The sequence below is a fragment of the Ischnura elegans genome, chromosome 5 (genome assembly GCF_921293095.1).
Source record: "Ischnura elegans chromosome 5, ioIscEleg1.1, whole genome shotgun sequence".
In the NCBI taxonomy this organism is placed as follows: domain Eukaryota; kingdom Metazoa; phylum Arthropoda; class Insecta; order Odonata; family Coenagrionidae; genus Ischnura; species Ischnura elegans.
Window position 1 is genome coordinate 7,187,180 of NC_060250.1, and position 13,055 is coordinate 7,200,234.

General features: G+C 40.7%; 1 protein-coding gene across 1 annotated transcript in view; it reads right to left on the bottom strand.

Annotated features, from left to right (window-relative positions):
• Window positions 1-13,055, bottom strand: part of LOC124159607 (Ca(2+)/calmodulin-responsive adenylate cyclase-like) — a 398,052-nt gene that overhangs the window by 357,001 nt on the left and 27,996 nt on the right. The gene's annotated exons all lie outside the window — the stretch shown is intronic.

A 13,055-nucleotide genomic window follows, 5' to 3' on the forward strand; every position in this document is an offset into this window, starting at 1 on the left:
AGCACAATATAATGGCCAACGGCTATCGGCTAAAATTCAAATCCGGAACAACAATGAGTAGCGAAAAAAACATAAATAAGCTCGGGACGAGTATAAATTCCTTACATTCTCTTGATAACGCTCCCAGTAGGAGGAGTGAAACGTCGAGTTAAAATGTTTTCTACACAGCAATACCCGAAAACCACCAGCAACATAGATAAAAGAAGCTGTGAAAGTCTTCAGACGAAAACTCACTTACAGTCCTTGTCATTACCATGTGCTGCGTTTCACTCTCGTTTGTTATAAGGGCGGCCGTTGGACCGTGTCTTAATCTTACAAAATTCCATCACAATCGAGAGAAAAAGAAATTTTTTAAAGGTTCCATTTTATATTTTAACTTTGCAAAGAAAAGGCATCTGATTGGAAAGCAGCGCATTACGATGGAGAAACGCGGACACTCGTGAAGGACAATGAAAAACGACTAGAGGACATAGAGATGTGGGCGCGAAGAAGAGAAAAAAGTATAGGATCTATGGATAAAAACCAAAGGAAGAGTGTCTCATTGTGAACGGAAGAGGAAAGTCCAAGTTGGGAGAGAGTCCAGGGAAATCTGAGAAATACTTCGTGTACACCTTTTGTGGATACTTAAATAATTCCTTCCTAGGGTACTCGCATAGTGAAGAGATAAGAGGAGGAGGTGGAGATAGAGGTAGAGGTCGCGGTACCTTGAGGTAACACAAATGCATTGTGTGTTACGGGCGCGCGCATAGTGAGCAGGTCGAGGTAAAGGTGTACCTGGCGGTTCACCAGGGGGTCGCGCGGGACCGCTTTCAAAGACAAACGAGTTTGTCTTTGGAGCGGTGTGTCGCGAGGTATATCGGGAAGCTTCTCCGTGATTGGTGCGTTCAAGTCCGTTTCATGTGACATCCTAATGTCAGATCTTGTCGCGCTTGATTTATGGGCTGAGGACTGTATTCGCGATTACTTAAAGGCCAATCAGCCACCACTTACATGCTGATGAAATGTCGTCACCATCACCACTACTATCGTTTAACATTGTAAAAATGTTACATCTAACCAAACAACCGTAATACTTGATTCCACTCAGTGAAAGACTGGCTCGTGGTCGAGGCTATGGGAAGCTGCGTGCGTAAACCTCTTTACTATGCGATACTACCTCTACCTCCACCCCAATCTCCATCTCTACCTCTACCTCACTAGGCGGGTACCCACGACTGTTGCAACTCTACTTTCTCCACCTTCCACTGGGGGTCAATTCGGCCAACGGCGGTTTCGAAAATGAGCCGAGACGAATTGCTCTTTCAGAGAATACTTGCAGCCCGGGTCGTTGTTTTGGCGAGCGATTGCCATCAGCTGAATATTCGGTATGCAAGCGACGATACTCTGCCCGTGTTTCATTCCCACTACGCACGCCTCGAGCGAATACTAAGAGAGAATGTCCGGCGCTTGGATCGATGACCTCAGCCGAAAGAGAGATAACCCGTGGACCGTTTTATTCCCTTCTCCCAACGGCGAATCCCCACCGAAACATTTGGTCCATGGTCGCTATAGTAACAGGGCCACTGCCGTTAGTTGCCCCCGAAGAAATTTTATGCGGCTCGCGTAACTAATAGCCATCTACAATTCTGCATGTACAGCAATAGTAATTTAGCAATTCATGATATTTTTAGGATACATGAAGAGTCACTCTTAGTTGTCGATCCTTCATCGACATTGCGAGCATTTTCCATGTCTTTAGCTATCAGATCAAGAGAAGGGTTCTCACGATGGAAGGTAAGGTCAACCCGTGCGGTTAATAACATCATGAATCTCAATTATATTGCCAATTACATTACTTGAAAGGTCATTCCTCTTACCACAGACTTCATTCTTCAGATAACACACGCTAATAATAAACGCAAAGGAAAATAGTAATTAATTATGAATGTGTTAGCGGTTTGTTTTCAAATGAAATAACATGAAAAATTAATCCGCAATAGCAACTTTCAAAAACTTTTTTTTGATCACTCCAAAAGACGGCTCGCACGGTTTTAGCCCATGCTAAAACGGCGATGAATTCCAAAAGGCCCGTGTCCGCGGAAAATTTTAACGAGCAATGTTTAGATCCCTTTTGAGCCATTGAAGAGAAGCAACTAAGTGTTATAATTAGCATTCCTTGTATCACGCTATTGTATTTACCTCTTTTTCACGTTGCATCACAAGAATTTAAACAATTACAAGTCAGCGGAATATAATTACCAAGGTGGTAGCCAAACTCGTGGCTATAGCTGAAGACTCTCTCTTCGGTTCTTTAGTTCATACCTTCATTGATCGTTTGTATGGAAAATGAAAACCATTCATGCCGTGTACTATTGTAGCCATGAAATACATCATAGTCGTGTACTGATTCAAATGTTAACAACTACTGGCATTGGCTGGCAAGGACTTTATCCCCACCAGTACCATGGTGGGCAAAAAATGAAATGATGGGGAATTAAACACCCGGCTTTAGTTCTAGGAGTTACTCTTCTTCGTTCAAGCGAAGACATCACATAATACTATTATTCAAAGCCAGAGGGCATTCTTTTCACCGAGAAAATAAGCGATGAGTTCGCAACCAAATATTAGCACATGTTCCTTGACATGCCATAGAAGACTTATGGATACATTCCTCATCGTGCATAGAATAGGAGGAAGAGGAAAAAACTGTCGATAGGGGGAGGAGAAAGATAAATGTAAGGTTAAGTCGAGTAACTTATAAGTTACACCCTATGATATTTTATATTTAAAATAAATACAAGTTTAAATTATGAGATAGTACCAGCAGGTGGGTAGGAACTACAGTAATAGCTACAGACGATAGCAGGCGGACGGACAGTTCGAACGCTAAAAATAGGTCATTTGGACCATTGGTATTACAATTGAGCGAAGGAGAGGAACTCCAAGAATTCAGGTCGGGGGTTAAATTCGCCATCATTTCAATGTTTGCCCGCCATGGTGCTGGTGGTGGGGTGAAGTCCTTGTCTGCCAAACCGAAAATTCACGCCTGGGTAGGTGACACCCAACCACGGCGTGGGTGCATGTGTCCACCATTGTCTGTTAAAAATTCACGATATAAAAGGCCTCTCCGAGAACTGAAAACGTGCTGTTTTCGGGGGTAAAAGAGATACAAAAATAAATATTAAATCAATAAAAACATTCCTTATTGATGAGGGGAAGACGAGATACCTTTGGATAGATTCTAGATACATTTTATTCAAGAATTAACATTAACCTCACAAAAAAATCAAAATATAAATTGTTACGGAAAGAACGTTGATTTTAGTCAGAAGCTATTCCACTTATTTAAAATACCGCAGATAAGGGCTGCTTTGGCCCAGTTTCACACATTTTTTTAAAGATTCTTCACATATTTTTTTATATATTTCACTTTCTAAGGACATTGTAACACGTGTTGACAGCTTTAAGTAAAGTATCTGAATGATTTAGCACTTTTTCAAACATTTTTTTGCTTAAAAAATGTTTTAAAAAAGCAAATTTAAAAAACAGCCTACGTTCACCTACACAGACGTCAGCGACGGTTTGGCAGGCAAGGCAAAAAAATACTTAAAAGTATCGTAAGAATAGCCAGGGCCAAAGAAAGAATTTATAAAGAGGAAATAAATTTATTTTCTGTAAGAACACACTTTAGGGGAGGTTAGAGTTGAATATATTTGCTTTAAAGGAAGTAAAAACTGTGAGTATTGCGGATATGATTTGAAGACGATGAGGTATTGATATTACTATTCCCTTGTTGAGCGAGAAGGAAGGATAAAATAATTAAGTCATTCCATAGCCTAACTTCCGATACACAGAATATGCTTATCAGAAAAACAGATAGTAGAAGGCTGACTCCAATTCCTTGATGATGAGATGGAGATGATTGGAAAAGATTTAGTGGAGCAGACGGGGGAGTTAGCGCATGAGTGTTAGCGGGACTGACTACAAAAACATTACGCCGTATAACGGCTAGACGCCGATCGCGGTCTCTAGTTAACTTTAGTTTTTATCTCATACTGAGCTATATATTAGGTTGCAAAAAGAGTATGAACAGATTGTAGTGTATCAGTAATATGTATTATAACTTATAAAATTACACCGTTTCGGACCAATCATCAAGTATTCTTAGCCTCAGCGCAAGTCGAGCACGTAATTGGTGACGAAAAGAGACCGAACAGGAGAGAGAGATCGACGAGTCATCCAGATAATGGCGAGCGGTGGTTGAGGGAGCAACCGTGATGATTGCGATGGGCCGGACGCAAACTCACAAACAACACCAATGCGGCACGCGCCGCGCTCAAACTGACAGCACGCGGCATCCGGCCGACCAGCTCCGAAAATCCTCATCCCATCATGATCCTGCGACGGGACATCATCCTCACCCATTCGACCTCATCTGTGACGGGCGACCCGCCGGAGGACATGAGGCCATATGGAAGTCCGAGAGAAAGAGGTGTCGCGAGGAACATGGCAATGAGGATTTATGACAAGAAGACGAAGCTATGCGGTTTTATAAAGCATCGCGAGTGAGAAACCCAAGGTGAAAGTAGCTCGATAAAAACTTGAGCAGGTAGAACAATTCAACTAACTCAGCAGCACATTAGAGGAAAACGTTTACACTATTAAGGGCATCAGAAATGGAATTGCGTTAGAAAAGGAAGTTTTCATGAACAGGAATGTGCTTAAGAGAGGGCCGCAGTAAAAGGTTGTCAAGGACCTTATCCGCGGCCGCCTCATAGCACGAGGAATTATTCCGGAGCGATTAAGAAATAGCACGATGATTTGAACCTGGGACACCTCGATCAGTTATCACGTCCTCTGCAACTTCACAGACACACTAAATGGCTTATTAGGTTCTCGCTGACGGAGGAAACGTTTACAAACACACAATAGCGAAGAATACATGAGCCATGTATTCCTAAAATGATAAGGGTGATAACTCAAAGGATGATAAAATTCGACATCATCTCGATCGCCAACGAATGCAATCAATGCCTTTCGTTTTCTTTGCTGAAGGATGATGCATGTGTATTTATGACTGAAATCACTTTTGTATATGTTTAGTTTGTTTTCTTTTCCTGAGTTCATTTGTTGTTTGTTTTATTTGCCTGTTTTTGCATGTTTGTTTTTATTTAGATTTTTTTTGCTGATTTGATGGTGGTGGTGGCTATGGTGATGATGAGATATAAATAAGTGATTGTTAGTGAGAAAGCCATCTTGAAGTGAATGTATATTAAGAAAAGAAAAAAAATACAGTGTGTCAAGGGATATTTTCCTTGTGTTAAATCGCATTGATACGTTAAGGAAACTACCCTATTAGTGATTTTGACTATGAAATTTAAGACTATTTTCATTTTAATAGCATTAAAGACTGGACTATCGTAGGAGTACTTGAGTAAAGGAGTATATACCCTTGCAGTGCAACGTCTCCTGGGTTTTGCAAGTTCTTTATATAAAGCCATATTTGTGATTCCATCGCACTGCAGTCTTGATGACGAATAGACGGTGAAAGCGAAGGGAAACGAAGGAACAGCTGAGAAAAATCCCGGTGTCGGCGTGCTCCGAACGAGAGGCGTAGTGTGGACTACAGCAAAACGTCCAATCCGCAGTGCTGCAATTGATTTAACCTCCTTGTAGCACACAAGTAGGGGTCGGGAAATAATCTCTACCGCTGCCGGGCTATGAACCCAGGACCACAGGGTGAGAAAGCCTGCACCCTAGCCGCTACACCAAACCGTTTTTCGGTCAGAGTAATGGTAAGCAGTATTTCGATGGGCGATTACGGCCAGATGCTAATTCGTTACCCTCCCGTTGATAAAAAAAACGGACTTTCCATCTCGTAAACAAATAAATGAAAAATGAGTTGTTGAGGCAGGGGAGGGACATGTGCGTCGAATAGCGGTGGAGTGGCGAACTAAAATGCCACACACACCACCTCGAACCGCCCATCCGGAGAAGAGTCACTTGAGAGGAGGAGAAGAAGGAAGATTGATGATGGGATGGACCCCCTCGAGATCCAGCGAAGGAAAAAATGATGAAAAAATGATAAAAAGTGAGGATGATAAAAAAAGCAAGGATGGGTGGTCGACGTGGAGGTTATTTTCGTCACTCTTTTTTTGGACGCTTTTTTTTTAACTGCAGCATTCTTCACGGATCTCATGGACCATTTTTATCCTTCCTCTAGTGTCGGTGAGATACTCGACACTGCTAGCGGGCGAAATATTTATCTAAGGGTGGATAGAATCACTGCAAATCTTGGAAAACTACATGCAAAAATTAGGATTCCGATTTTCGGTTCGTCCTTACCATAGTATCCAAGGCTGTATTAGAGTTAAATCAAGACATTGAACAGCGTTCAAGCCTTAACAATGTTGCTGGTAGTTTTTTACAAAACGAGTAAAATTGTAGTCAATATACAGAAATAAACAGCACACGAAAGCTACAGAATGAACTTACTTAACTCAAACTGGTATTTTCAGTTAGATGCTTAATCATAAATAGATTCCAGTATTGGTTTAATCTAGATATTTGTATTTACCAAGGGCTTTTTTTACTATATTTATCTATTTTTTATTTACCGGCAATTATATAATTCCTCCGGGAATTGCTCATATATATTGCACTTACTTGTCTACATTCTCACCTCTATTGGGAACTGATTTGCCATACGTTAACCAGCTGTAAATCCGCCCAAAATGTACCAAAATATCCTTCAGGATGAGGAAAAAAATGTCAGAAATGATTTTCTTATTAATATTCCAAAACAGATTATGAAAATAAATATCCTTAGTTGATAAGTACAGCTGCATTACAAAATATGACAAAGAAAACTAATTAGATTGCTATTTTCATTCTTCAATTCTAGGGTGCTCACGTTAAAATTTTAACTTTAAAAATACATTTCATTTGTATTTACCACGGTAGTACTTGTGAAACAGCGTTTCTGAGGGTGATCGAGAAAAGCATCAAGTTTTTGTTAAACTTTACCCCGAAACGAACTCATTTTATAGCCGCAGAGTATAATTAAAAGTTGAGTTTACTTGAAAATTCCGACAATTTGACTACACAACTATATTGCATAAGAGAGCTGAATTTCGTAAAATTCGAGAAAATCAGAACCGAGGCGTCTAAGATATTCGCTTCCGGTAAATTTGCAATCCGAATTCCCACAAAGTTTCCCATGCATAAATGTTGCATAAAATCAATGGGTGTATGGAACGTGTACTTATTGATATCAATAATGAACGTATTGAGTACATATATTCGGTCGGCAATCCTCCTTTAAAAAAAGCGGTGTGGGTTGAAGCAGGTCCATCAATCCGCCATCATTGGACGGAGAGGCGATCTCCGGAGGGGAGGGGGAGGAAGGGGAGTAAACGAAAGTTGGCCTCTGAAGTGCATCTTCCCTCTCTCTATCTCTCTTTTCCTGAGAAACAGTGTCTTTCAACGGAAACGGCCGACGTGCACTCACTCACTTCGGACACTAAAAAGAATGGAGATCCAGAAATACCTACATATTTATAGCACTTGTGCAGCTGTGTGCAACGACTGAGAGTCTATAAAAATTTTAATAGTTCCATTCTTAGCGTATAATCACGTTAATGGACGGAAGAGATGAGGGAGGGCCTTTCGCTCCGCAAACACCACCACATCCAAGGGGTAAAAAAAAAAACTGAGACACCGTTCGGGATTTGAAAATCACGTTTGATGGAGCTGATGAGGGTTGAAGAAAGAAAACTTATGAAACCACTTGACCTCACCTTCACCCGGACGAAGGTCCTTTACGTACACACTCATTTATTTCATTTCGATCAACTGGATAGGATGCCTGAGAGATAGGGCGCACAGTACGAGTATTTCGGCGGAAGGCGTCAAGCTAGAAAAGAAACAGCCTCCGTCGGACTTCATCTGAAAACAGCATGCAATGCCGCATTCGTGAATTTATTAAATTTATAATATAATGACTCTACCTACTTCATAAATGCAAAAATAAAATAAAAAAAACAAAAACCGGGAAATCAATTACCAGGTAACAGAAGCCGTGTTAGGTTTTTTTCTGCCGTGATAGCATTTCTAATAGATTCAATATTAAAATTTTCCAAGAAGTTTTTTCATTGCAATTTTGCAGTTTTTTCACCTATTACGCCGGTTTGTACGTCAGTGAAAATTCTCCAATAAGGCGTTCCCATGTTCCATAGGAAAACAAAAAAGAAACGCTTTACGTAAATTCCATTTCTTCCCAACTTCAATCATCAAGTGAAAAAAATCTCAAAATAGCTCCCTAGATCCACAATGCGCTGATAATATATTGAAACTATTCCCTCACGGTTGAGGGACTCGTTGATTCCAAGGATAAATATGGATCTCTGGGGCAAATTTCCTCTTCACGTTGACTCGATGCGATTAAAAAAAGTCATTTATAAGGAGGAGCTAAAATAAAACACGAAAAAAGGGTATTCAATCCGGAAGTATTAAGTACGTGGGCATTGATTGCATCAAATATATTGAATTTTTTTGTTTTCCACCTAAGTGCCCGTGCGCAAAATTCAATTCCGAGTAACAAATCAAATAAATCAACGTGGAGAGAGTGATAAATACGTGAAGCGTTCCAAATAGAAGCAATATCGAATCTCCTATGCATTTAATATTTAAATGAATTAGCTCATACGCATAGGTAGCCATAAATTTGGAGTGAAATTCAATAATCAAATAAATAGCCGTATGGTAAAGCATTTTCGCCTGATGTGCACGGAAATATTATCGCGAGTATGTGAAGCGTTCCCTATAGAAGAAATATCGAAATCTCTGCGCATTTAATATTAAAATGAATTAGCGCATCGATATAGGTAGCCATACATTTGGGGTGAAATTCAATAATCAAATAAATAGCTGTATGGGATAGCGTTTTCGCCGTATGTGCGCGGCAATTGGTATTTTCAATCAAAGCTAAGTAAAAACGTTTATTGACTAAACTAAAAAACAGCGCATAACACTATTTTTGAGATTAAATTCATTGATAAATTTTATAGGGACGCAAAACTTTTAATTAAATCAAGTCCATTCCAAGCCTAAAATGCTCATTAAAATACTCATGATGAAGTTAAAATTGCAATAACATAATTTTGTGAATCTCGATAACCCTACTTAGGCATCCTATATTATTTATGCTAGGAATCGTTTTTACGCGCAGCAAAGCAGTACTATTGACTACAGAAAACGCACCATCATTAAAATGCCGCGAAAATTTCTGCCAGTCCAATCTTTATATGAATGAAAATTGTGGAAATTTTACAACCTGTAGATTACCCCGGGAAAAAAGACTTGTACTGGCTGTGCAAACATTATTTTCCCTTAAGTAGAAGACTTAAGAATTTAACGAGGCAACAAAATATCGAGGATTTCGGAACAAGAATAAATGTACCATGTACCAAGAATCCATGTACCATGGGGGGAAAATTTATTCCAATAAAAATGTGTCGGGACGATCGGTCCATGAGAAATTTTCTTTCCTTTCTTATGGCAAGTTAAGATGGAGTCTTTTTCTGGGGCCTAAACCATGTCGAGTGAGATTCATGGAAATAATATATACTGCTAAAGAGGAAATTTATTCTCTATAAGAGTGACAGTGGTGACACAAACTTTGTGACGAAACCCCTTCACCACTAACAGTATGCACTAATAATAACAGTCATTTAGTGGTAGGAATATCTGGCGCAGCACATAGAAACGTTTAAAATTAGTTGAAACCACACAAAGCAAAGTTAAATGCCTATACATTGAAGCCACTAAATTGTAGCGTTTCTTCGGGGATATTTTTGCCCTTTAACAGAATTATCAACCGTGAAACCAGTCACGTGAAAGATACCCGATCGAAATTATTGCATCACTCAGTGATTAAATTCAAAGGTTGTTTTGGATACGTGAGGGTTGATAACAGCCACGACTTACTCACAGGAGTGAAAATTAATTGCACACTGAGGGCAGGAGAGGAGGGTCGACTCCTTACTCTGGGCCACTTCAAATCTCCCAAGACTCCACCCGGGAATTGAAACTGGGACCATCCGCACAACAGCCGATCGCTCTAATTCTCTAACTCTCTTCCGTCAATGCACACCGTCAGAATTCTAACGGCGTCATTTTGGAAATTGTGGAAAATTTATACCTGTAGAGTTACAGATGCCCCAGGAAAAAATACTTGCACTGGCTGTGCCAAATTACTATTTACTGTTATTTTGGGATATCTCTTTGGCAACGAGGAAAGTAATTTCTTACTGGCCATCGTTAGAATGGAAATTCGTACTCACTTCAGGTGCCTTGAAAGTGATAAATAAAACTAATAGCCGATAGGTGACCAGATAGCTTTCAGCGACGTCAGTGACATTACATATCTCGTAATTCAATACAACGCTTAGGACTGGGGTCCAAATATTTCCCATGGTGCTCTAGTCTCATCCAATTCACGGAAGCCCAAAATACACACACGAGTTTTTCAATTGTTAGCGCTCCTCCAGAGGGTGCAAAAGAGGGTAAAAAATACGTGAAAGGGATCTGCTTAGGCGCGGGGAGAGAAGAATGGAGCTGGCTGTGTCAAACCAATCTTGGAATTGTTGACTCATGATTATGATTAGAACTTCGCCTTTAACTACTTTGCATTACTGTTAGAACGTAGTGTACTGCGTGTACTGTATTTATGCGAAATTAAAATGTACTTTGCATTACATTTTAATTGAGGCCAGTGCGACTTTTTTAATATGTATACCTGTCGGACTAAATGAATTCCACTTGGCGAAAGGCGCAAAATGAGAGCTTTTCGAAACCAAATTGGGATTTTATGATGATTATAAATGACGAAAATTCCTCAGGGAATATTTTCAGTGGCGAAATGAATTCCCTTTTAAATAATAATGTAAGCACATTAATTTCCAATTCCTGGTTACCGATCGATCACTGAGTCATATTGAAATAAGTTCGTTCACCAAAATTGTAATTTTTTCCGATAGTGAAAGAGCATGAAAAATAAATAAACCGATATTTTTCCGTTTTGAAATCAATCGCCTACTTCTTCCGTGCGCGCCGAAAAATCGACGGCCTCAACCTTATCTTATATAAGTTGATGACCTGAGCGGGTCACCGCGTCTGAGCTACTCCTTGGCTTTGTGTGCGTGTATTTGGAAGGAATGTCCTTATCTATTTATATTTATAGGTCCAAGAGAAATGATAAATCAAGATAGATATTTTCCCGACAGAATTATTACAGAAATTCGTTTTTCCTTCAAGTAATAAATAAGTTTCATTAAGTCCAGTTGGGAATAAGTAAGAGTAACTCCTTAATTTTTTTATAAACAGCTGGTATCCTAAACAAAAGGCATATCTATCCACATGACATTTGAGGCAACTTGCATGGGAGTATTTAAATGCAGTCTGCAGTAGCGGGAAGAGAGGGGTGATATGTTTAGATGGAGAGAGTGCATGGTATGGGGGGAGGCGGAGAGGAGTTTGCGGATGTCGAGGTTCTTTAGAGAATCCTAATTGGAGGAATCCGAGAAAGGAATGGCACAGATCAAGGGAATTCAGGAGGCAAACAATCAACCGGGGCAAACAGACCTACACACAGACAGACAGACAAACGGAGAGAGAGTCACTAAGGGGCAACTTAGGCCTCCGGCGACGGCCAATAGCACGAGTGTATGCACGCGCATTGTATGAACAAGCCGTCCCAAGATGGAGGGGGGGGGGGGAGAGATCAATGGGTCCATCATTGTTTTCATGAGGTACACACTACATCTACATGATACCTTTTGATCCAGAGCCAAGGCTGTTTGGCAGGGGGTGACGAATCACCAGCATGCAGTATTCAAGGAATATCCACGGATGCTGTAATGGTTTCTGGGCTTCCACCAAACTGTTTCATGTCTGATACATAGAGTTAATTTAGGATTAATATGAGGGAATTGTAAGATGCTCGTAAATTAGAAGTTACTGGCAATTTAATGGTTTGATGTCTGATAACGACAGTTTCGCGTCGGTAGGTCAGAAGTGGAGAGTGTGATGCAAGGAGGGCATGTACTTACACTCGGTAGTGGTGATAGGAGCGGTCGATTTTCACTCAGGATTGCTCTGATTGACTGGAGTCGTTTTTGGGTTTTGAGAGAGAGGTTTCCGTGGACAGAAGTTTCTTGCAAGAGTAGTGGAGCGAGAAGCTGTCCTCTCCATTGCAGTTTCCTAGCGTTTTGGAAAGCTACAAGATACTAGTGGGATTGCCTACGAAACTGTCGTCACCTTTCATCAAACAACGCGAAGGAAACCCGGAAATAATAACAGTCTTTACCTTAAAAGCATTCGCAAGATCAACCGTGAGCTGATCGTGCGAATCTTCCACGGAGAAAAAAATCATTCGCTTTGATCAGGATTCGAACCCGAATCCCCAGATTCCCGGTCGAGTGCTTCATCCAGTTAAGCTACCGAGGCGTCATTCCCCTTTACGTAGCTTTGAAGTCCCGCTATATTTAAACCGTGAACTATCCAGCATCTTAACTTCACGGACTCGCCCGCAAGAACACTTACGGCGCGACAATTCCTCAATTGCCTTGACCAGTAGTCGAACCCGTTTCTACTGAATTCGTCTAAGGTGTTCTACCACTTAGACTACCTAAGCAACTTATTCCCTCGCAGTGTTTTGTATGAGTTAGGGGACAAGATGGTACATGCTTCCGGTCATAAAATGCCACAGGACAGCATGTTTTAGAACATAAAAAAACCTGTAAGCGAGGTAGAAGTCTTGGAAGGTACGAGAGGCAGAGCGTCTGGAGGGGCTCTGGAGGATCTAGAAGTCATAGCTCCAGCCGTGGTCAAGGCAAAGGATTTCTCCTCTGTGTAACTGCCGCACAAACACGCAGCATGTTACAAACCACATCCGCGTATCAGGATTATCGGAAAATAAATATATGACACGCGCAGGTACGCAGCAGTGGCGCCTTCGTATGCTATGAGCGAGTCTCTGCGCCATGGATCTAATGACGTCACACACGTTCCATAGA